The sequence below is a fragment of the Chiloscyllium punctatum genome, chromosome 24, assembly GCF_047496795.1.
Source record: "Chiloscyllium punctatum isolate Juve2018m chromosome 24, sChiPun1.3, whole genome shotgun sequence".
NCBI lineage: Eukaryota > Metazoa > Chordata > Chondrichthyes > Orectolobiformes > Hemiscylliidae > Chiloscyllium > Chiloscyllium punctatum.
In genome coordinates, this window is record NC_092762.1 from 38,702,346 (window position 1) to 38,728,557 (window position 26,212).

Below are 26,212 nucleotides of genomic sequence, written 5' to 3' on the forward strand. Positions count from 1 at the left end.
GAAACCGGAGCACCTGGAGGAAACCCACGCAGACACGGGGAGAATGTGCAAACTCCACACAGTCACCCGAGGCTGGAATCGAACCTGGGACCCTGGTGTTGTGAGGCAGCAGTGCTAACCACTGAGCCCCACTGTGCCACCCCCAAAGCTTTGCAAATCTCCAACCCCGAAAAGCTGTGAAAGTTCGATCATTCAACAGCATCAAAATGGCGACAGGTTAAAGATATTAACGGATGCGTTCCAAGTGATGCGTGTCTTTGATAGCAGCCACTGATAGTCATGTGACTGCTTCTGCACTATCATGAAGCAACATTAAAATTGAAATCATTTCTGGAGGCCTTGTAATGTTGCCGCTCTCCCAGTAGAACCCACATGCATTATCGTCGATGTTCATCTGATCTCTGCTCCCTCCTGGGGGTGGTGTTCCTTTTCAGGGAATCAGGCCATTGGGGGCTGGGTGTCATCCTGTGTTCACTGATCCACTTCCGATGCTGGGAAATAGTGGATCTCTGGAACTCAGATTGCTTTCTCTGTAGCGGTGGAGGAGACTTGATAGAAGTCTATCAAATTATGAGGTGCATAGGCAGGGTTGACGGTCAGAACGTTTTCTCCGGAGTTGAAAGGTCTAAAACTAGGGGACATGCATTTAGGGTGAGAGGGGGAAAGTTGAAAGGAGATGTGAGGGGCAAGTGTTTTTGCATACAGAGTATGGTAGGAGTCTAGAACGTGCTGCCAGAGCTGGTGGTGGAGGTAGATATGATCGGGGCTTTTTAGGGACTTTCAGATAAGCACCTGAATACGGGTGGAATGCAGCGATATGGACCAAGGGCAGGCTGAAGGTTTCATTTGGTGGCAAGTTCAGCACAACAGTGCGGGCTGAAGGGCCTGTTCCTCTGCTGTGCTACTCTCTGCTCAACCTTCTCTGATGGCCCTGTGCCAGCAAGGGGATCACATCGGGATCTCCTGCCTGCTGTAAATGGACACAGATATTTGTGATTGTGCTGGTATATCTGCCTGTTGTCGTACTGCGTATGATTGAGTTACAACTGCTCAGCACATTCTCCTTGTAGGCTGACTCTTGTTCGGAACATTAAACATTGCTCTCTGACTGACTGGCTTTTCCAGTGCTCAGCTCTAGTAATGATTTGACAGTTTTATCAAAGTTAAATTTAACTTTCTGTCATTTCATCGTGATTCTGTTACTCACGGCTGTTGTTACTTCTGGTTTCATTATTTACTCATTACTGGAACAGCAGCGTGGGTACAGTGTGACATTAGTCTTTAGACTGGATTACCTTCCCATGGCTTCAGTGGGTGTGTTTTCCCACTCTAGGGTTACCTTGTACAAGTCTGTGATGGATTTGTACAATTTCCTTATGACCCTTTTGATGATTGCATTGCTGCCTCAGCCTTTACACTTGACTGGGGATAGTGTAGGGATGAGAGGGTGGTGTTGAATTTCTCACTCATGGGTTGAAGGCCATTGTCACTCATCACAATGTCAGAAAGGTCTGGACTGTAGTGACTGAGGAGCGTTGTCGGGTATTCTACAATCTCCCTAGTAACCGTTGCTGTCAGCTGGTCTAACTCCATCGGAGTTATATTTAGTATCATTATGGAAAAGAATAAAGATAGAACTGGAGTAAGTGTTCTCAGCTGGGGTAAGGTAAACTTTACCAAGTTGAGAGATGATCTGGCAAAAGTGACTGGTTATATATACTTGAAGGAAAGTCAGTGGTTAATCAGTGAGAGCATTCAAAGGCAAGGTTCTACAGGCACAGTGTAGACACATCCCCACAGAGAGAGATAGGATGGTACCGCCAAATCTAAAGCCACACAATTATCCAGAAGCAAAAACAGTTAGATGCAGCAGAAAGATAGACCCTGTAACAATCTCTAAAAAACTCTACATTCAGAAGCCGAGAGGAGCTTGAGGAGTACAGTGGTGAAGTAATTCAGGAAATTAGAAATGCAAAACAACGATACGGAAAACTACTGGCCTGTACAATTAAGAAAAATCCAAAGATAGTTTATCAGTGCATTAAGAGTAAGGAAAAGGTTGGGCCTGTCAGATGTACCTGGTAACATCTTCATGGATGCAGAAGGTGTGGGCAGGTTTCTGAGTAAGTATTTTGTTTCTGTCTTTACAAAGAAGAGGGTCGATGCCGATATTCTGGTTAAAGAGGAGGAAAATGAAGTCTTAGATGAAATAAGGAGGATGAGAAGGGAAATACAGGGGGAACTGACGTCCTTGAAGGTGGATAAGTACCAAAGCCAGACAAATTGAATCTTAGGCTGTTAAAAGAAGCTGGGGAGGAAATAACTGATACTCGGGAATCATTTTCCAATTCTTACTAGATACAAGTGAGACATAAGAGGATTAGAGGTCTCAAAACATCGTGCCATGTTACAAAAAGGCTGCAATGGATAGGCCAAATAGTTATCGGCTGGTCAGTCTGACCTATCAGAATCCACACTGAGAGAGTGGATTAATTTTGTTTTAGTTTACTCATGGGATAAGGGCATCACTGGCTGAGTCAGCATTTATTGTCCATCCCCAATTGCCCAGAGGGCAGTTAAGAGTCAGTCACATTGCTTTGTTATATAGAAAGGCATTGTTTAATCAGGGATGGTCAGCATGGTTTTGTAAAGGCAAGGTCATGTTTCCTTAGTTGAATTATTTGAGGAAGTAACTGGGAGGATTGATGATGGCAGTACCATGGATTTTGCCTACGTGAATTTTAATAAGGCAATCAACAAGGATCCAACAAGGTAAAAACAATGACTGCAGATGCTGGAAACCAGATTCTGGATTAGTGGTGCTGGAAGAGCACAGCAGTTCAGGCAGCATCCGAGGAGCAGTCCGAAACGTCGATTTCGAAGCTCCTCGGATGCTGCCTGAACTGCTGTGCTCTTCCAGCACCACTAATCCAGAATCCAACAGGGCAGACCATTACAAAGAAAGCTCATCAGGTCTATGGAAATGTGGTGAGTTGGATCCAAACTTAGCTCAGTGCAAGGAAACAAAGGGGTTCTTTTGTAAATGGAAGTACTTTGCTGTGATATTTACAAGGCTTAGCAATGTGTCCCCTGCTGTTAATAACTTTGAGTTAAATGTGAGAGACAAGATTGGGCAATTTGCAGAAAAGACAATATTTGGCCAGGTAGTGAAAGGGATGGCTGTTAACCACATTGGTCGAGTGAGTGGAAAGTTTGGCAAATGGAATTCAGCCTGGAGAAGGCAGGAAGTGCAAATTGCTATGGGCTCGGCCAGACTACGCAAAACATTTTGAAGCAGGCAGCTCCAGACCATAACTTTGCAATTTGTTTCAGTAAGTGTACAGTGAAAATTACCCAGAGCAAGGCAGTTTAGGTTGACTCCTAGATTTTAAAAGACAAAAATTTATTCACAGAGTTACACGATGAAACACAAAGAACAGAATAACCCCTACAGAACTCAAGCCATCCAAATAGACTTAATTACGCTGTTCTGAAATGAACACATGCTTACAGGTTGAAGTTGAAGGGCAGAAAAGAGAGAGAGTTTCCCCACAGCTCCCTGTTGAAGTTCCCAGTCCAAGAGTGAACTAAAACCGCTTAGCGCAACTCAGCTCAGCTAGAGAACTGTCTACTTCCCTTTCAATATACAGGTCATCTCGAAAGCATGATCCCTTTGGCTTGAAGTCTCACCTGTTTACATATAAACAAAAGGCCTCTCAAAATCCTTTGAACATTGGGATTATACACCAAATAATGGTGTCAATTCCTCATTTTTATACTGTAGTTATTTTCTGATCCACCTGCTCAGAGCTGTTACTACAAGGTCTAGGGCAGGTAGGACGTGGCCAATATTAACAACACTAGACACCATTCCACTAGTAAAAGGTGTAATCCACCTGTAAATCTAACTGTCTTTACTAAGAAATCCCAGACATAATGACAGATTTCATCCCGGAGCTTTCAATGTGACAGCTATTGAGGCAGTCAATGTTGCTTTCAATTTTCCAAATCTTATTAGATTTGGGGAAGGTTTCATTAGATTGGAAAATAACAAAAGTAACTCCTTATTTTCGAAAAAGCAGAAAGCAGGAAATGACAGGTCAGTTGGCTTAATATTTGTCAAAGGGAAAATGTTAGAAGCTGTTATTAAAAAGGTTATAAAACGGCACTTGGATAAGTTCAATCTAATCAGGCAGAGCCAATATGGTTTTGTCAAAAGGAAATCATGGTTTTACTAATTTATCAGAGTTCTTTGAAGAAGTAACTTGTGCTGTAGGGAAAGGGAAACCAGGGGATGCCCTGCATTTAGATTTTCTGAAGATATTTGATAAGATGCCAAATCAAAGGTTATTGTGGAAAACAAAAGCTCATGGTGTAGTTGGCAACATCGGCATGGATAGAAGATTGGCCAACTAACAAGAAACAGAGTTGGAATAAATTAGTTTCTCGGGTTGTTAGGGTGCCACAAGAGGTTATGCCACGGGGGTCATGCTTGGGACTCAACTCCTTACAAATTATTTCGATGAAAGGGTGGAAGGTTCCAGGAGCCATGCAGTTGGTCAAACCACTCGGTTTTAAACAAAACAGAATTTATTTACACATGAACAAAAGAAATCAGAATTTAGAATAACATACCTCTTTGAAAACTCAACAGACATGAAAACACAACTTAAAGAGCTTTCCTCATCCACCCATATGAGTCCCCTCAGGATCTTGTATGCATCAATTAGGTCACATTGGGCTCTTCTAAGCTCCAGATCACATAGGCCTAGCCTGTCTAGCCTTTTCTCATAAGGCAATCTGCAACACCACATAAACACACCCCTTGGCAAAAAGGTAAATTCAAACACAGGATCTTATAGGAGAGACAGATGTCAGAGGGAGATAATCAACATGGAGCTTGTTTCTTCAGGTCCCCAGCTAAAACTAACCCAAAGCTAGAAAAACCCCAGAACTGGGAGAACTGGCTGCTCCTCTTTCAGCGTGCAAGTGTTTTTTACAAAAAAATCCTGAAAGCCTTTTGTGATTGTTGACTTCGGCAGCATCTGCGAGCCATTAATAAAGTAGCCAGTTCAGACATTTCAGCACCTCTGCCTTTACAACCCCTCTTGAAAAAAAACCAAGGACAGAATAAACTTGTTAAAGAAGCAGCATTGTAACAAGGAACAACAAGCAATCGGGAAAACTAATAGGATAACATGGTTTATTGTAAAGGGAATTGAATACAAGAGCAGGAAGGTTATGCTTCAGTTATACCTGACATTGGTGAGACTGCATCTGGTGTACTGTGACAGAACTGGTCACCGTACCTACGGTAGAATGTTAACGTGTTGAAAGCAATTCAGAGAGGGCTTACTTGACCAATACCAGGAATGAGCAGATTGCCTCATGAGAAAAGGCTGGACAGACTCGACCTGTAAGATCTGGAGCTTAGAAGAGTCCGAGGTGACCCAGTTGAAAAATACAAGATCCTGAGGGGACCTATAATGGTAGATTGGAAAGTACATTTCCCCTTGTGGGAGAATCGGAACTAGGGGTTACAATAAGGGAATGCGCATTTAAATCAAAAATGAGAAAACATTGATTTTTCTCTCAGAAAGTTGATAGACTTTGGAATTCCTTTCCTCAAAAGGCAGTGGATGCAGAATCTTTAAATATGTTTAAGGCAGAGGTAGATAGACTCTTGATGACCAAAAGGGAAGGAGAGATTATCTGGGCTGTGCAGGAGGGTAGAGGTGATCAGCTGTGATCTTCTCAAATAGTGAACAGTATCAAAGGACAGAGGGGCCTACTCTTGTTGCTTGTTCGGATTTTCATCATGTACATCATTGCAAGAGGAAGGCTAACATTCCTGTAAAATGGATCCATTATGCAGTCACACCTGATCCACCATTGTTTCGTGGGGGGAGTCTACCTGACCCACAATCCCCTGCCTGCTGGTATATTCATAACATGGGTACGGTGTGAAAGCAAGACCTTTGCAAGGTCATGGGGAAAAGGCAGGGGAGTCACACCGAACGGATGAAAGGGGGGGGTTGGTTTAGCACAGTTGGCCTGCTGATGTCAGCAGTGCAGGTTCAATCCTCATACTGGCTGAGGCTTTCACGAAGGACTCTCCTTCTCAACCTTTCCCCTCACCTGAGGTGTGGTGGCCCTCAGATTAAGTCGTCACCAGTCGGCTCTCTCCAATAAGAGCACAGCCCTATGGTCTGGCAGGACTGTGGAAACTTGACTTGACTACACTTCATTCGGAGGAGATACTTAGAGATAGCTTGCATGAAGACCTCTCTGAGCTAAAGCCAAAGATCACAGTATTCCAAAGTTTCTTTTGTAATTCATTCATAGCAGACGGGCATACCTCCAGAAGGTGGGGGTGTGCTGCCATTTTGAACAGCTGCAGTCTGTTCAAACTGCTGTGGGTTGAGCCTTGGGGAGGGAATTCCAGGATTTTGACTGAGCAACGGTGAAGGAACGTTGATATATGTCCAAACCAGGATGGCAAGTGGCTTGGAGGTGTTCCTATGTATCTGCTGCCCCTGTGTTTCTAGATTGAAGTGGATGTGGGTTTGGAAGGTGCTGTCTGAGGATCTTTGGTGAGTTGCTGTAGTGTACCTTGTAGACAGTACGCACTGCTGCTACTGAGCGTCGATGGTGGAGGGAGAGACCGTTTGTGGATGTGATGCCAATCCAACGGGCTGCTTTGACCTGGATGGTATCAACCATCTTGTGCCAGGTGTGACTCCAGTCAGCAGACAGCGTTCTCCCTGAATCCAGTTTTGTTCAGGTTCCTTGATGCCACTCTCAGTTAAGGGTGACCTTATGACGAGGGCTGTCACTCTCCCCTCACCCTCTGGAATTCAGCTTTCATCCTGTTTCTGATAGATCTTTCAGACACTCCACTTCAGAGCTGGGAAACAAAACTTGTTAAACAATGATGGGCATAATGGCCTCATTCTGTCACGAAACTGTGACACTGTGGAACCATAGCAGGTAAATGGGGTTAAAATAATCACTCACGATCAGACAGATTGACTGAATACACCAGCTTGGTCAGGGTATTTAAAAAACAGCAAATTAACTGGACCACAACAAGAACAACTTGGTGCGGTTCCATTGAAACCACATAAACCAGATAAAGGTGATCACGTCCACCAAAGTCAGGCTCCAATTCCAGATATAAATCCTCCAACTACAACCAATTCGAGCGAGATCTGCACAAACCAGTTTGAATCCTGGTGAAAAGGGAATAAGTCTTTTCCCTGGGGTCGGGGGGTCCAGAACTAGAAGGCATAGGTTTAGGGTGAGAGGGGAAAGATATAAAAGAGACCTAAGGGGCAACTTTTTCACACAGAGGGTGGTACGTGTATGGAATGAGCTTCCAGAGGAAGTGGTGGAGGCTGGTACAATTGCAACATTAAGAGGCATTTGGATGGGTATATGAATAGGAAGGGTTTGGAGGGATATGGGTTGGGTGCTGGCAAGTGGGACGAGATTGGGTTGGGATATCTGGTCGGCATGGACGGGTTGGACCGAAGGGTCTGTTTCCATGCTGTACATCTCTATGACTCGGTGACTAATTCCTTTCAAAACTCAGTGACAAAGTTTGTGAAAGGTCCACCAGGAGCACCAAGTCTGCAGATTGGAAAATCTTCCCATTCCTAAAACTTTAAACTAAAAACCCACAAAATTTTCTCACCTTTTGATAGCAACAGACCCTACTTTAGCTGAGAGAAGGTTCCTGGCTCTGTGTTGGCTCTTCTGTCGGCTAGGCAGCTTGTCACTAACCTGGGAGGGAATGGGGCTGACATTGAAGATTTTGACACTCATAGCTGGATAAGGGATGAGTCAGATGAAACCACAGAGTCTTTAGCAAAGACAGAGTTCCAGCCAGCTTTCCAGTAAAGAAGGCTGTCTGTATTGGAGCTTCTTTCGGAGGGAATGCTGTATTTGAACTTCTGAAGCCAATAGACAGTGTGCGAATGGACAGGCACCTAAAGGGTGAGGTTTAGACTGATATTGAAAGACCATTTTCTCACCTTTTAGTGCTCCCAACAGAAACCTGACAGGTCGACTGGAAGCCTGGATACATTGCACAGCCTGTCATTTTAAACTGGTCAGAATAACCAGCAGCTGCCAGTCATCGTCCAGGTGAGGTCAGAGTTAGAAAATAACCATTGACATTTCATAGATATTCTGATAAGAAAAGCCCAAAATGATTGCTGTAATACTGTTTGATTATTTGGTTGTTTTTTTTAAATCAGCCATTGCCTGTTACAGTGTTAACTCCATCATCCAGTGATGTGTGTGAGTGATACATTCAGTAAACCACAATAAGGGCTTTCTGTGTAACCTCAGTGCTAAGAAGATCGTAGGTCCAGAAAGCTATTCAGCCCCTCAACTCTGCTCTATCATTCAACAGATTATAGCGAACTCGACATTTGGGAAAACATTAAGATTGATAAGTCCCCAGGGCCAGACCAGATTTCTCTTCGGCTGCTCCGGGAAGCGAGAAAGGAGGTTGCTAAGCTGCTGGCGAGGATCTTTGCCTCCTCACTCTCCACGGGGGTCATACCGGAGGATTGGAAGGAAGCGAATGTTGTTCCTCTTTTCAAGAAAGGTAATAGGGAAATCCCTGGCAGTTATAGACCAGTCAGTCTTACGTCTGTGGTCAGCAAATGTTTGGAAAGAATTCTGAGGATTTATGACTATTTGGCAAAGCACCGTGTGATTAAAGGCAGTCAGCATGGATTTGTGAGGGGCAGGTCATGCCTCACAAATCTTATTGAGTTCTTCGAGGAGGTGACAGGACAGGTTGATGACAGTCGAGCAGTGGATGTGGTGTATGTGGATTTCAGCAAGGCATTTGATAAGGTTCCCCATGGTAGGCTCATTCATAAAGTCAGGAAGTATGGGACACAGGGAGATTTGTCTATCTGGATTCAGAATTGGCTGGCTGACAGAAGGCAGAGTGTGGTTGTAGATGGAGAGTATTCTGCCTGGAGGTCAGTGTTGAGTGGGGTACCGCAGGGCTCTGTTCTTGGGCCTCTGCTCTTTGTAGTTTTTTATAAATGACTTGGATGAGGAGGTTGAGGGGTGGGTTAGTAAATTTGCAGATGACACAAAGGTTGGAGGTGTCGTCGATAATATAGAGGGCTGCTGCAGGCTGCAGCGCGACATAGACAGGATGCAGAGCTGGGCTGAGAAACGGCAGATGGAGTTCGACCTGGATAAATGCGAAGTGATGCATTTTGGAAGGTTGAACTCAAATGCTGAATATAGGATTAAAGACGGGATTCTTGGCAGTGTGGGGGAACAGAGGGATCTGGGTGTGCAACTACATAGATCCCTCAAAGTTGCCACCCAAGTGGATAGGGTTGTTAAGAAAGCATATGGTGTTTTGGCTTTCATTAACAGGGGGATAGAGTTTAAGAGCAGCGAGGTTTTGCTACAGCTCTACAAGTCCCTGGTAAGACCACACTTGGAATATTGTGTCCAGTTCTGGCCACCCTACTATAGGAAAGATACAGAGGCTTTGGTGAGGGTACAAAAAAGGTTTACCAGGATGCTGCCTGGACTGGAGGGCTTGTCTTATGAAGAAAGGTTGAATAAGCTCAGACTTTTCTCTCTGGAGAGGAGAGAGGAGAGAGGAGAGAGGAGAGAGGAGACCTGATTGAGGTGTACAAGATAATGAGAGGACTAGATAGATTCAATAGCTAGAGACTTTTCCCCAGGGCAGGATTGACTGGTATGAGGAGTCATAGTTTGAAGATATTAGGGGAAAGGTATAGAGGAGACGTCAGAGGTAGGTTCTTCACGCAGAGAGTTGTGAATGTATGGAATGTGTTGCCAGCGGTGGTGGTGGAAGCACAGTCATTGGGGACATTTAAGCAACTGCTGGACAGGCACATGGAGAGCAGTGAGTTGAGGGGTGTGTAGGTTAAGTTACTATATTTTACATTAGGATTAAACCTCGGCACAACATCGTGGGCCAAAGGGCTTGTTCTGTGCTGTACTTTTCTATGTACCTTTGAAGGCCATTTGTCTTCAGTAAAAACTAAAAATACTGGAAAACCTCAGCATCTGTAAAGGCAGAGACTGAGTCAACGTTTGGAGTTTAATGAGACTTCACCGAAACTCAAGACTCAGCAGCATTTTCTTGGGTTTTATATCTTTTGCATTACAAACCTCTTTAATGCCCTGGTAATCTGTTTCTAATGATAAGCCACCAGTAGAATCCTTTCTACATCTGAGTAGCGGAGATGCTTCTTTCATCTCAATGCAAGCAGGCAGTTGGAGATTTGGATAAACAGCTCTGGTCGTGCTGGATTCTCTCAGGTGCTGTTCTTCACAAGGGCTAACCAAACAAAATACCAGAAACCATTACGCCTAATCAATGGGAGGACTAACAACGCTGAGGTACACCAATATTAAATGCCTTTGCTCTTGTATTTTTTCTGCTTCTGGGGTGTGATGACCCTCAAGTTAAAGCGCCGCCATTGTCTCCCTCTAATGATGTGGAGCAGCTGGGGTTGTCTGGGGTGGATGAAGGTAAAAATCACACAACACCGGGGTATTGTCCAACAGGTTTATTTGGGAGCACTACTCCTTCATCAGGGAGTTAATGGGGCAGGATCATAAGACACAGAATTTATAGCAAAAGATCACAGTGTCATACAACTGATGCGATATATCGGACAAACCGAGATTGCTGTTAGAATGGGGATGCAGGTTTCGATTGATTAATGCGTAAATCTCAGACTTTCTCTCAAGTCACAGCCCCGAGATAACCTAAGGATTTCTCAGTGGATAACAAAAGGTCACATCTCAGCTCAGACAATAAAATAAAGGTGTGAGGTCAGAGTCTGCCTGAATCCTAATCTGGAGTCAGACTGGTTTTAATTCCAAAGTAGGAATTTGTAAAATGCCACATTGACTGCCTGCCTCCAGATTGTGTGCTTTTTGAACAAAACAGAATGTATCTGAAAATGCAGCGACAGAGGGGAAAGGGAATGTGTGAGTGTGTGTGTGAGGGAGAGGGAATGTTTATGCGTCAATGTGTGTGTGAGAGAGAGGGGTAGTGTGTGTTCGGGAGAGGGAATGTGTGTGTGTGTGTGTGAGAAAGAGAGAGGGAGAGGGAAAGTGTGTGCGTGCATGTGTATGTGAGGGAGAGGGAAAGTGCATTTGCATGTATGCGTATGGGAGAGGGAAAGTGTGCGAGTGAGAGGGAGAGAGAAAGTGTGTGTGTGTGTGTGTGTGTCTATGTGTGAGAGTGTGTGAGTGAGAGAGAGAGAGAGAGCGAGCACGGGAAAGTGCATGTGGGTGGGAGAGGGAACGTGTGTACATGGGAGAGGGGAAGTGTTGGCGTGCATGTGTGTGTAAGTGAGTGAGCGGGAAAGTGTGTACCTGCTTGTGTGAGGGAGAGGGACAGTGTGCACATGTGCGTGAGGGAAAGGGAAAGTGTGCACGGGCGCGTGTGAGGGAGAGGGACAGTGTGCACGTGTGTGTGTGAGGGAGAGGGACAGTGTGCACGTGCGCGTGTGAGGGAGAGGGACAGTGTGCACGTGTGTGTGTGAGGGAGAGGGACAGTGTGCACGTGTGTGTGTGAGGGAGAGGGACAGTGTGCACGTGCGCGTGTGAGGGAGAGGGACAGTGTGCACGTGTGCGTGAGGGAAAGGGAAAGTGTGCACGTGCGCGTGTGAGGGAGAGGGACAGTGTGCCCGTGCGCGTGTGAGGGAGAGGGACAGTGTGCCCGTGCGCGTGTGAGGGAGAGGGACAGTGTGCCCGTGCACGTGTGAGGGAGAGGGACAGTGTGCCCGTGCGCGTGTGAGGGAGAGGGACAGTGTGCCCGTGCGCGTGTGAGGGAGAGGGACAGTGTGCCCGTGCGCGTGTGAGGGAGAGGGACAGTGTGCCCGTGCGCGTGTGAGGGAGAGGGACAGTGTGCCCGTGCGCGTGTGAGGGAGAGGGACAGTGTGCCCGTGCGCGTGTGAGGGAGAGGGACAGTGTGCCCGTGCGCGTGTGAGGGAGAGGGACAGTGTGCCCGTGCGCGTGTGAGGGAGAGGGACAGTGTGCCCGTGCGCGTGTGAGGGAGAGGGACAGTGTGCCCGTGCACGTGTGAGGGAGAGGGACAGTGTGCCCGTGCACGTGTGAGGGAGAGGGACAGTGTGCACGTGCACGTGTGAGGGAGAGGGACAGTGTGCCCGTGCACGTGTGAGGGAGAGGGACAGTGTGCACATGCGTGTGAGGGAGAGGGACAGTGTGCACGTGCACGTGTGAGGGAGAGGGACAGTGTGCCCGTGCGCGTGTGAGGGAGAGGGACAGTGTGCCCGTGCGCGTGTGAGGGAGAGGGACAGTGTGCCCGTGCACGTGTGAGGGAGAGGGACAGTGTGCCCGTGCGCGTGTGAGGGAGAGGGACAGTGTGCCCGTGCACGTGTGAGGGAGAGGGACAGTGTGCATGTGCGTGAGGGAGAGGGACAGTGTGCACGTGCACGTGTGAGGGAGAGGGACAGTGTGCCCGTGCACGTGTGAGGGAGAGGGACAGTGTGCACGTGCGTGAGGGAGAGGGACAGTGTGCACGTGCACGTGTGAGGGAGAGGGACAGTGTGCCCGTGCACGTGTGAGGGAGAGGGACAGTGTGCCCGTGCACGTGTGAGGGAGAGGGACAGTGTGCACATGCGTGTGAGGGAGAGGGACAGTGTGCACGTGCACGTGTGAGGGAGAGGGACAGTGTGCCCGTGCGCGTGTGAGGGAGAGGGACAGTGTGCCCGTGCGCGTGTGAGGGAGAGGGACAGTGTGCCCGTGCACGTGTGAGGGAGAGGGACAGTGTGCCCGTGCGCGTGTGAGGGAGAGGGACAGTGTGCCCGTGCACGTGTGAGGGAGAGGGACAGTGTGCATGTGCGTGAGGGAGAGGGACAGTGTGCACGTGCACGTGTGAGGGAGAGGGACAGTGTGCCCGTGCACGTGTGAGGGAGAGGGACAGTGTGCACATGCGTGTGAGGGAGAGGGACAGTGTGCACGTGCACGTGTGAGGGAGAGGGACAGTGTGCCCGTGCGCGTGTGAGGGAGAGGGACAGTGTGCCCGTGCACGTGTGAGGGAGAGGGACAGTGTGCATGTGTGTGAGGGAGAGGGACAGTGTTCACGTGCGCGTGTGAGGGAGAGGGACAGTGTGCCCGTGCACGTGTGAGGGAGAGGGACAGTGTGCACGTGCGTGAGGGAGAGGGACAGTGTGCACGTGCGCGTGTGAGGGAGAGGGAAAGTGTGCACGTGCGCGTGTGAGGGAGAGGGACAGTGTGCACGTGCACGTGCGTGAGGGAGAGGGACAGTGTGCCCGTGCACGTGTGAGGGAGAGGGACAGTGTGCCCGTGCGCGTGTGAGGGAGAGGGACAGTGTGCACTTGCGCGTGTGAGGGAGAGGGACAGTGTGCACGTGCGCGTGTGAGGGAGAGGGACAGTGTGCCCGTGCGCGTGTGAGGGAGAGGGACAGTGTGCCCGTGCGCGTGTGAGGGAGAGGGACAGTGTGCCCGTGCGCGTGTGAGGGAGAGGGACAGTGTGCCCTTGCGCGTGTGAGGGAGAGGGACAGTGTGCACGTGCGTGAGGGAGAGGGACAGTGTGCACGTGCACGTGTGAGGGAGAGGGGCAGTGTGCACGTGCGCGTGTGAGGGAGAGGGACAGTGTGCACGTGCGCGAGTGAGGGAGAGGGACCGTTTGCCCATGCGCGTGTGAGGGAGAGGGACAGTGTGCACGTGCGTGAGGGAGAGGGACAGTGTGCACGTGCGCGTGTGAGGGAGAGGGACAGTGTGCACGTGTGTGTGTGAGGGAGAGGGACAGTGCGCATGTGTGTGTGTGAGGGAGAGGGACAGTGTGCACGTGCGCGTGTGAGGTGAGAGGGACAGTGTGCACGTGCGCGTGTGAGGGAGAGGGACAGTGTGCACGTGCGCGTGTGAGGGAGAGGGACAGTGTGCCCGTGCGCGTGTGAGGGAGAGGGACAGTGTGCACGTGTGTGTGTGAGGGAGAGGGACAGTGCGCATGTGTGTGTGAGAGGGAGGGGAAAAGTGTGCATGTGCGTGTGCGAGGGAGAGTGAAGGTGTGCACCTACATGTGCGAGGGAGAGTGAAAGTGTGCACGTGCATGTGTGAGGGAGAGGGAATATGCTTGTATGTGTGTGCGAGGGAGAGGGAAAGAGTGTGTGTGGGTAAGTGAGAGAGAAAGACTGTATGTGAGAGAGTGAGAGGGAGGTGGGAAAGAGGGTGTGCGGGTGTGTTTGTATGTGAGCGAGCGGGAAAGTGTGTGAGATTGAGGGAGAGGGAATGTGTGTGTGCGTGCATGTGTGTATACAGGAGAGGGGATGTGTGTGAGGGAACGCGTGTATGCGCACGTGTGAGGGAGAGGGAAAGTGTGTGCGTGCGTGTGCACGTGTGCATGTGCGAGGGAGAGTCGAGAGTGTAGTGCTGAAAAAGCACAGATGTGCTTTTCCAGCAGTACACTCTCAACTTTGATCTCCAGCATCTGCAGTCCTCACCTTCTCCCTGTGTGAGGGAGAGGGAAATTGGGTGTGTGAGGGAGAGGGAAAGCGTGTGTGTGTCTGTGAAGGAGAGGGGAAGTATGGATGTAGGTGTGTGAGAGGAAGAGAGAAAGTGTGTGTGCGTGCGCGTGTGTGTGTGTGTGTGTGTGTGTGAAGGAGAGGGAAAGCGTGTGTGTGTATGTGAAGGAGAGAGGAAGTATGGATGTAGGTGTGTGCGAGGAAGAGAGAAAGTGTGTGTGCATGCGTGTGTGTGTGTGTGTGTGAAGGAGAGGGAAAGCGTGTGTGTGTGTGAGTGAGTGAGTGAGTGAGTGAGTGAGTGAATGTTTGTGAAAGAGAGAATCTGATAGCTAAGCTCAGTATCCATGCATTCATCATCAACAGAGATATTGGATTCATGTCACACTACAGGTGACCCCACTACAGTAAACACTCTCACCCTCTCACAGACATACTCTATCAAGCACACACACACATCTAAGTCGATGGGGTGAATTTGCATTTGCAGATACGTATTTGCAGATACATGCTAATTAATCAAAAAACACACAATCTGGAGGCAGGTAATCAATGTGGCATTTTACAAATTCCTACTTTGGAATTAAAACCAGTCTGACTCCAGATTGGGATTCAGTCAGACTCTAACCCCTAACCTTTATTGCATTGTCTGAGCTGAGATGTCACCTTTTGTTTTCCACTGAGAAAACCTGAGATTATCTCGGGGCTGTGACTTGAGAGAAATTCTGAGATTTACACATTAATCAATCGAAACCTGCATCCCCATTCTAACAGCAATCTCGGTTTAAAGGAGAAAGTGAGGACTGCAGACGCTGGAGATCAGAGCTGAAAATGTGTTGCTGGAAAAGCGCAGCAGGTCAGGCAGCATCCAAGGAGCAGGAGAATCGACGTTTCAGGCATGAGCCCTTCTTCAGAGAAAGTGTGTGTGCATGTGTGCGTGTGAGAGAGAGAGGGCAAGTGTGTGTGCATGTGTGTGTGTGTGAGAGAGAGGGAAAGTGTGTGTGCATGCGTGCGTGTGTGAGAGAGAGGGCAAGTGTGTGTGTGTGTGTGAAGGAGAGGGAAAGTGTGTGTGCATGTGTGTGTGAGAGAGAGGGAAAGTGTGTTTGCATTGTGTGTGTGTGTGTGTGTGTGTGTGTGAAGGAGAGGGAAAGTGTGTGTGTGTGTGTGTGTGTGTGAAGGAGAGGGAAAGTGTGTGTGCATGTGTGTGTGTGAGAGAGAGGGAAAGTGTGTGTGCATGTGTGTGTGTGAGAGAGAGAGAGAGGGAAAGTGTGTGTGCATGTGTGAGGGTGTGAGAGAGAGAGGGAAAGCGCGCATGTGTGTGTGTGTGAGAGAGAGAGAGAGCGAGAAAGAGAAAGCGTATGTTTGTGTGTTTGTGAAAGAGAGAATCTGATAGCTAAGCTCAGTACCCATGCATTCATCATCAACAGATATTCAGAGATTCCTGAAGAGGGACTCATGCCCGAAACGTCGATTCTCCTGCTCCTTGGATGCTGCCTGACCTGCTGCGCTTTTCCAGCAACACAGTTTCAGCAATCTCAGTTTGTCTCAGTTGTATGACACTGTGATCCTTGATTTATAAATTGTGTCCTACGGTAGCTCAGTGGTTAGCACTGCTGCCTCACAGCACAGGTTCAATTCCCGCCTCAGGCAACTGTCCGTGTGGAGTTTGCACATCCTCCCTGTGTCTGTGTGGGTCTCTCCAGTTTCCTCCCACAGCCCAGAGATGTGCAGGTCAGGTGAATTGGCCATGCTAAATTGCCCGCAGTGTTGGGTGAATATAGGGGAATGGGTCTGGGTGGGTTGCTCTTCAGAGGGTCAGTTGGGCTGAAGGACCTGTTTCCACACTGTAGGGAATCTAATCTAATCTACCTGCCCCAGTAGCTGCATGACGAAGGACCAGAGCTCTGACATCTTGTACTTTCAAATTAACCTGTTGGATTATACCCTGGTGTTGTGAGAGTTGTAACTCTCTCTCTCTCATGGGAGAGCTACCCTAACATCTGAGTAGATTATGGTGACTTTACTGTTTTACCATTTATATAAAAAGTTAGGAACATTTAAAGATCCTGATGAGAAGTTGGATATTGAGTTTGAAGGTCGCGTCTTTGGAAATTGTGAACAATGCACATTTTGGGGATAATGATGGGAAAGTACATAGAAGTGCGCATGAGAGACAGGACCAGCTTGTTATATGGATCTTGCCCTGCCAAAACTCAGAACTCTGGCCAGCAGTCACCAGCTCCTTGAAGTCCAAGTGTTTGTGACTAAGTCAGGCTGCAATGTGACCGAATGATATCACTCGAGCTAGCACGCAGAGCTGGGAAAAACAACTTGAACAAAACACAGCCATGGTCAAAACCTGAGACCAGAAAAGACAGCTCAAAAAAAGTGTTTTGAACAGATACGTTTTATCTGATTGTGGGATCTTGTGTTGCTAAACCAAATTGTAAAAGAAACAAGGGTGTGGCTCTAATAAGACAAGTACACAAAACATCCTCAAGAACAATCATCTCCCCTTTGCTGCCCTGTGCTGCTTAAAGGGACAATGACAGCAGAATATTTTCCTCCCACTCCCTCCCTGGGCAATTGGGTTCAGATGACGCATAAGGAGGGCTCGAGAAGACCACCGTTGGCTAAAGCAGACAGAATGCAGGGCCAGCAGGCAAGGAGTTAAATCAGTCGCCCAGTTTCAACGATCTGAAGGTAAGTAACCACACTGGGCAGGAAAATTAAAAACAAAAAAGGTGGGGGAGGGAACTTCAGAAAGATGAGCTCTCCCTCCCACAGCCCCACACCCCAATCACCACCAGAGTTGAGTTGCTGGCACAGGACTGGTGGCATCTGGATAATTTTAATCCCAGTCCCCCTGAAACTCCGATATAACTGTTAGAAAATCCTGTTCAGTGCCAAAAATCTGAAACCTCCCTTCAGCCCAATTACTCACCGATGACCAATAAAACTCCAAGAGCAGCTGATTAAATACATCAGCCTCCACGATGATTAACAATACCGAAGAGCTGGCAAAAGGGCAATTTGCACAAAAATATTCAATTTTCAGATCATTAAATTCTTTAAAATGTCATTAATTCACAACACATGGTGTCTGAATCAAATGGGAGATTTGGTGACTTTGTGCCTCACCCAAAAACAGACCCATAACTTTCCCATTACAGCTCGTTATCTGTTTCCTGTCATAATTCACAAAAAAATGATTCTGTCATCGTTTTCACCTGCACCAGAATTTGATTTTGTGTGACTTTAGTTTGTCTTCTTGTACTGTGAGATTAGCAGGTCCATGTTCTTGGCTCAGTTGTCATGTTTTGAAGATGCTCTGCTCAAACTGGGATCCCTGGCAACCCCACCCCCCATCACAGCTGGACCAGCGATGGGGAGATTTCATTTTCTGTTCAATGCTATCTCAGAGAAGCAGAGGGGAAGGGATGATGATGGGACACTGGCCGCTTTGCCCTCAGAGCAGAACCATGTAATACACTTCAGCAGGCCATAGGCCATGTAGAACCCCAGGCCTGAGAGACCTGTACTCTAGGAGTGGATTGCAGGCCTACTGCAGCCAATATTATACCTGCTCTGTTTCGATGGGACCCCATTACCTGCTCGGCCTGGAAAAGGGAGGTCACATGCAACCAAGGCAAATGTCACTCAAAATAAACAGAAGCACACAGACAGGATGCTACACCCTCTCTCTCTCTCTCTCCCCCCTTCTTTGCTGTCTGCACAGACATTACAAACTGCTTTGGGTCAAGATGATTTGGACAAGTCAGCCCAGCTCCAAGGAGAGTGATCAGCTTAGCTCAATCCCAGCACTCTCTGCTCAGAGTACAAAGGAGAAAGTGTCATTCCTTGGGACTTGGCTTCATAATGAAAGCTTACTGATCAACCAAGGGCATCCTGCAGTATTATGGGGGGGCTGTCTTTCAGATGGCAAACTTGGCATATTCAGACAGACCTGAAAGATTCCACATGCAGGGTACCTTGTAAAACTTTTATTCCTCAACACCACCAAATTATTTATCTTAGACCATATGATATCAAAGCAGAATTAGGCAAATTGGCCTATGCAATCATGGCTGACACATCATTCTCCCCATAACCTGTGATCGTCTTACTAATCAAGCACATATCTATCTCAGTCTTAAATAAACTCAATGACTTGGCCTCCAGAGTGCTCTGCAGCAATGAGTTCCACTGACTAACCACCCTCTGGCTGAAGAAATTCCTTCTCATTCTCAGTTCTAAAGGGTCATCCCTTCACTTTGAGGCTGTGTATTCAGGTCCTAGCTTCTCCTACCTGTGGAAACATCATCTTTATATCCACTCTATCCAGGCCCCTCATTCTTCTGCAAGTTTCAATGAGATGACCTCATAGCTATCTAAACTCCAACACATGCAGGCCCACACTCCTCAATCACTCTTCATATGACTGCCCTGTACCCTCAGGACCCCCTCCAATGCCAGCATATCCTTCCTTAGATACAGTACTCAGGACTGCACACAATATTCCAAATGCAGTCTGACTAGGGCCCTATACAGCCTCAGCAGTACATCCCTGCTCTTGTATTCTAGTCCTCTTGAAATGAATGTGAATATTGCACTTACTTGCCTCACTGCCAACTGAACCTGCACGTTAACTGTTAAGAGAATCCTGAACCAGGATTCCCAAGTCCCTTTTAGCTTCAGATTTCTGAAGCCTTTCCCTGCTTCATTCCTGATGAAGGGCTTATGCCCAAAACATCAAATCTCCTCCTCCTCAGATGCTGCCTGACCTGCTGTACCACACTCTGGACTCTGATCTCCAGCATCTGCAGTCCTCACTTTCTCCTATGCCTGTATTTTTCCTACCAACGTGCATAAATAACCTCTCACTTTCCCACTTGGTATCTCATCTGCCTGTTTGCCCACTCTCCTGGTCTCTGCAAGTCCTTCTGCAGCTTTTCTCTTTTCTCAACACCACCCGTCCTGCCACCTCTCATTTGTGTCATCTGCAAATTTAGCAACAATGCCCTCAGTGCCTTCATCCACATTGTCAATATATAACATGAATAGCTGTGGTCCCAACACTGGCCTCTGCAGAACTACAGAATTCACCAGCTGCCATCTCAAGAAACACTCCTTTATCCTCACTCTCTGCCTTTTGCCAGTCAGCCAACCCTCTGTCCGTTCCAGTACATGTCCCGAATACCATGGGCTCTTATATTGTGTAGCAGCCTCTTGCGTGGCACCTTGTCAAAGGTGTTCTGGAAATTCAAATAGATCACAAGTCTCTCCATGCCATCACAGCACATCCCCTGATTCACTTACAGGGCACTGGTGACTATCATTAGGATATTGCTGTGTGTGAGGACAGGCACCCAGCTCAGACTGCACCAGGGCATCTCAAGGCTGCTTGCTTGCTCTTGCAGGGCCTACCTACCACATGTATATTCTTGCTCATGCTGCCCCTATTCAGGGATTAGAGTAAACAGGCAGGAGGCTGGAAGAACACAGCAAGCCAGGCAGCATCGGAGGTGAAGAAGTCAACATTTGTGGGCGACACGGTGGCACAGTGGTTAGCATTGCTGCCTCACAGCACCAGAGACCCGGGTTCAATTCCCACCTCAGGCGACTGACTGTGTGGAGTTTGTACATTCTCCCCGTGTCTGCGTGGGTTTCCTCCCTGTAGTGATAGGCGATGGGGTAAATGTAGGGGAATGGGTCTGGGTGGGTTGTGGGTCGGTGTGGACTTGTTGGGCCAAAGGGCCTGTTTCCACACTGTAAGTAATCTAATCTAATCTAATCTAAATATCCACTGGCTTTCCTTTGTTGAAACTGTTCGTTACCTCCTCAAAGAATTCTGAGAGTTTGTCAGACATGGCCTCCCCTTGACCTAGCTGTGCTGACTCAGCACTGTTTTACTATACACTTCCAAGTACATCACAATCTCGTTGCTAATATTAGACTCTAAAATCTTGGCAATGACCGAGGTCAGGCTAACCGACCTATAACTTTCTGTTATCTGCCCCTCTCCCTTGTTAAACAGGAATGTTATATTTGTTATTTTCCAGTTTTGTCAGATCGTCCCGGATTCCTGAAAGATCACCATGAATGCCTCCACAATCTCCTCATCCATCTCCATCAGAAGCCTGGGGGTGCAGTCCTCTGGAACAGGGTGATGTATCCATCCTTCAGACCTTGTGGCTTCCCCAGCACCATCTCCTCAGTGATGGCCATTACACTCCCCTCCGTTCCCCGATTCTCTTGAAGTCTGGTATGCTGCTGGTGTCTTCCGTTGTGAAGGCTGATGTAAAGCACCTATTCAGTTCTTCCACCATTTCATTGCTCCCCATTACTACTCCTCCAGCCTAATTTTCCAGTGGTCCAATCTCTATTTTTGTCTCTCGCTTGTTTCCAAAATAAAAACTCTCGCGATCTCCTTTTGTATTACTAGCCAGCTTACCCTCTTATTTCATCTCCTGCTTCCTTGTTGCTTTTTTAGTTATCCTCTGCTGGTTTTAAAAGGCATCCCAATCCTCTGACCTCCTACTAACCTTCACCACACTGTGTGCTTTCTCTTTTGTTTTTATGCTGTCCTTGACTGGTTGCCTTGTCCTTCCTTTAGTCCGTTTCTCCTTCCTCGGGATGATTTTCTGCTGTGCTTCTCGCATGACCCCCCCCCAGGAACTCCTGCCCTTGCTGCTCCACTGTCTTCCCTGCTAGGCTTCACATCCAATCAGCTCTGGCCAGCTCCTCCCTCATATCTTTGTCGTTACCTTTACTCAATTATAATACCATTACATCTAATTCAAGCTTCTTCCTCTCAAACTGCAAGATGAATTCTATCATATAACAGTCACAGCCTCTGAGGGTCCCTTCACCTTAAAAAGTGTCCTCATCAAGTTTGACTCATTACACATCACCAGATCCATTACTGCCTATTCCCTAGTGGGCTCACCACAAGTTGCTCTTAAAAATAAAATACCTTGCATCTCACAATTATTTTTCTTGCGATATGTTACCTACTTGATTTTCCCAGTCCATCAGCATATCGAAGTCCCCCGTTATTTCGTAGTGCCTTTTCTATCCCCTGATTTATTTTCTTCCCCACATTCTGAATGCTGCTCATGGGAGCTATACATGACTCCCATCAGGGTCTTTATTCCTTTGCGTTTCCTAAACTCTACCCACATAGACCTTATGCTTTCCAACCCTACGCCACTTGTTCTCAGTTTTAATTCTTACTAACAAGATAACCCTAACCCCTCGGCCTAGCTTTTTGACAGGACGTGTATCCTTGGATATTTAACTCCCATCCCTGATCCCACAACATCGTACCCACCAACTGCAATCTGTGCTACAAACTCCCTTACCTTGTTTCATATACTGCATGCATTTAAGCACAACCCCCTCTTGTTAGCAAGAGGTGACATAGCTGTCATGAGTTTGGCTTTATAATCCCTCTTTGTGCACTTCATCATTGCCATGATGTTCTTGGGAGATGCAGAAATAGACGTATCACTTCCTATTAGCAAGTGATGTGGCATTTCAATTTGATGTTCATAGGAACTGCACAGCATGTTGTTCATGGGCTGCAAGTCCATTAAAACAAAGGGAATTGCTACAATTCTCTACAAAGCAATGCCATGTGTTCCAGAAGTGATTCATCATGCTCTCCTTCTTTAAGACCATCCTTGATTCGATACATCAAAATACTGGAAATACTCAGGACTGACAGCGACTGTGGAAAAAAATGTTAACATTACAGATTCCCACGACCATCTAGAAGTACAAGGGTAGCAGATACGTGGGAACACCACCTTCAAACCACTCACCATCCTGACATGGAAATATATTGCTTTTCCTTCAGTGTTGCTGGGTCAAAATCCTGGAATTCCCTCCTTATTGGCATTGTGGGTCTACCCACAGCAGATGGACAAGTGGATATCAAGAAGGCAGCTCACCACCGTTTTGTCAAAGGCAACTAGGGATGCCCAATAAGTGCTGGCACAGCTAGCAATACCCATGGATGAATACAAGAAAAGATTGATCAACTTCCATCAAGATATTTGACCAAGTGTTTGATCACCTATTTCAATGTTTTCTCCTTTGAGCAATAACATTTATTAATTTCTTGTGAAGTGTATTAGAACAATTTACGTTAAAGATGCTATTTTTTAGGTTAGATTAGATTCCCTACAGTGTGGAAACAGGCCCTCCGGCCCAACCAGTCCTCACTGACCCCCTGAAGAGTAACCCACCCAGACCCATTTCTCTCTGACTAATGCATCCAACACAATGTGCAATTTAGCATGGCCAATTCACCTGACCTGCACGTCTTTGGACTGTGGGAGGAAACCAGAGGAAACCCACGCAGACACAGGGAGAATGTGCAAACTCCATGCAGACAGTTGCCTGAGGCTGGAATTGAACCTAGGTCCCTGGTGATGTGAGGCAGTAGTACGAACCACTGAGCCACCGTGCCACTCCATAAGGGGCAACTTGTTCACACAGAGGGTGGTGCGTGTATGGAATAACTTTGCAAGTTGTCTGTGAGGCTCGACTCGGGCCTCCAGCAACTTTGTCACGATTGGAAATTTGCAACACGGTCTCAGCAGATCACTGACGAATACAATGTCAGCAGCAAAACTCAGTTCCAACTCTCATCAGTCCAAGTCTATATAACAGCAGCAAGTTGAGAACACCAACACTTCCAAGTCAAACAGCCAAGTGAACATGGACATAGATCATGGACTCTTCTTGTCACTGGAACTCCCTAGCATTTCAGGGGGTCCACCTCACACAGGCTCACACAACTTAGACAGCTCACTGTTACCCACTCATCAAGGGATGGACAATAACTAGTATTCTTGCCAGCGTTGCCCACATCCTGTGAAATGAACTAAAGAAAAAATTTGGTAGCATAGTTGTGACAGAGTTGGTTTCTCTTTAAAAATAACTAAAATGTTGTCCAATTGGATATCACCAGACTTTCTCCCTGAAATAAAAAAAATTCGGGTAAGAGAACCCAGAGGGACATTCCCAAACAGAGGTCTTACTCACTCGCTCTATTGTACCATGTATTTACACCTGCTCAGAACCAATCGAGGCAGGTAACGCATTTGCACAGGGTTCAGGCAGCCACGAGAGACCCCTGTCTGTCAGGAGCTGGCTTCACTAGCCCGGTCTCATGCAATATAACAACAGCTTTGAGAATAAACAGAGGTTTGAAAGGCTGCAATAGCTGCGTGCGGCTTTTCAAAGCAGGAAACAACAGCTTATGTATGGTTAGGGAGGAAATACGCATGAATGCTTGCACACTTGAACAAGTCACAAAATATACAAAAACAAATCAGGGACAGGGAAAAGCAAAATCCCACTGGTCCCCTAGCTGCATGGTCAATACTCCCTCGTGATTTTGCACCACTGTCAACCCAACACCTCCAGCTCCCGAGTAAATTATTCTGATAACTTCACACTTTTCAAGGATGATTTGTCAAATTTGTGCCACTGATTTGCCCCTGCGGTGGCACGGTAGCTCAGTGGTTAGCACCGCTGCCTCATAGCACCAGGGACCAGGTTCAGCTACACCCCATGTCTGTGTGCGATTCCTCCAAGCATTCTGGTTCCCTCCCACAGTGCAAAGATGTGCAGTTTAGGTGGCCTGGCCATGCTAAGTTGCCCATAGTGTACAGGGATGTGTACGTTAGGTGGCCTGGCCATTGGAAATGCTGCCCCTGCGGTGGCACGGTAGCTCAGTGGTTAGCACCGCTGCCTCATAGCACCAGGGACCAGGTTCAGCTACACCCCATGTCTGTGTGCGATTCCTCCAAGCATTCTGGTTCCCTCCCACAGTGCAAAGATGTGCAGTTTAGGTGGCCTGGCCATGCTAAGTTGCCCATAGTGTACAGGGATGTGTACGTTAGGTGGCCTGGCCATTGGAAATGCAGGATTACAGGGATAGGGTAGGGGGGGTTGGTTCTGGATGGAGTGCTATTCAGAGGATCAGTATGTACTTGATGGGCCAAATGGCCTGCTTCCATTCTGTAGGGATTCTATGAATTGCGACTTCAGCATAACTGCAAAAAGGCCTTCCCCTGATCTCAATAGATGGAAATTACAGATAGCTGTGAATGATTCCAACATGCCCAGCTGCCAGCTGTCAACCCCATGCATTGCAGACTCGGGGTAAACACAGCTCTTGAATTTAAATTGAAAATCATAGGTTCTGGACCTACATTCATAAATCACTTTTCGACATTAGGCATGTTTCAGTGGCAGTATTCCAACACAGAAAATTCCAAATATTTTGATGGAAGATTATACATCTTTCCTTGTATACATCTATGGGATATGGGGTGTTGCTATCTGACCCAGCTCGAAATGCCCATCCCAAGTTGCCCCTTTCTTGCTATGGACAGACGCACAGTGCCAGTAAGGAGGGAATTCCAGGATTTTTATCCAGCGATACTGAAGGAACAACAGTATATTTCCACATCAGGACGGTGAGTGGTTTGGAGGGGAACTTCCAATGCAAAAACACAACTCTTTAATGCTGCATTGATTTAGGAAGGAGACTTTAAATTGAGTTCTTAGAACATAAAACTTTACAGTGCAGTCCAGTGCAGGTCCTTCAGACCTCGATATTGCACTGACCTGTGAAACCAATCTGAAGCCCATCTAACCTACACAATCCCATTCTCATCCATATGTATATCCAATGACCATTTGAATGCCCTTAAAAGTTGGCGAGTATACTACTGTTGCAGGCAGTGTGTTCCACACCCCTACTACTCTCTGAGTAAAGAAACTACCTCTGACATCTGTTCTAGATCTACCACCCCTCAATTTAAAGCTATGTCCTATTGTGCTAGCCATCGCCATCTGAGGTAAAAGGCACTCACTGTCCACCCTATCTAACTCACTGATTATCTTATATGTCTTAATTAAGTAACCTCTCAACCTTCTTCTCTCTAATGAAAACAGCCTCAAGTCCCTCAGCCTTTCCTTGTAAGACCTTCCCTCCAGACCAGTAACATCCTAGTAAATCTCCTCTGAACACTTTCCAAAGCTTCCACATCCTCCCTATAATGCGGTGACCAGAAGCGTACACAATACGCCAAGTGCAGCCACACCAGAACTTTGTATAGCTGCAGCATAAACTCATGGTTTCGAAACGCGATCCCTCTACCAATAAAGATGACAAACACCTGATGAAGGAGCAGCGCTCTGAAAGCTAGTGATTCCAAATTAACGATTTGTTGTGATTGTTGTGTTGTGTGATTATTAACTTTCTACCAATAAAAGCTAACACCATATGCCTTCTTAACAATCCTACTAACCTGGGTGGCAACTTTCAAGGATCTATATAGCTGGACACTGAGATCTCTCTTCTCATCTACACAAACCAAGAATCTTACCATTAGCCCAGTACTCCACATTACTGTTACTGCTCCCAAAGTGAGTCACTCACACTTTTCTGCACTGAACTCCATTTGCCACCTCTCAGCCAGCTCTGCAGCTTATCTATGTCCTTCTGTAACCTACAACATCATTCGTCACTATCAACTCCTCCATCAACCTTAGTGTCCTCTGCAAGTTTACTAACCCACCCTTCTACGCCCTCATCCAGGTCGTTTATAAAAATGACAAACAGCAGTGGACCCAAAACAGATCTTTGCGGTATAC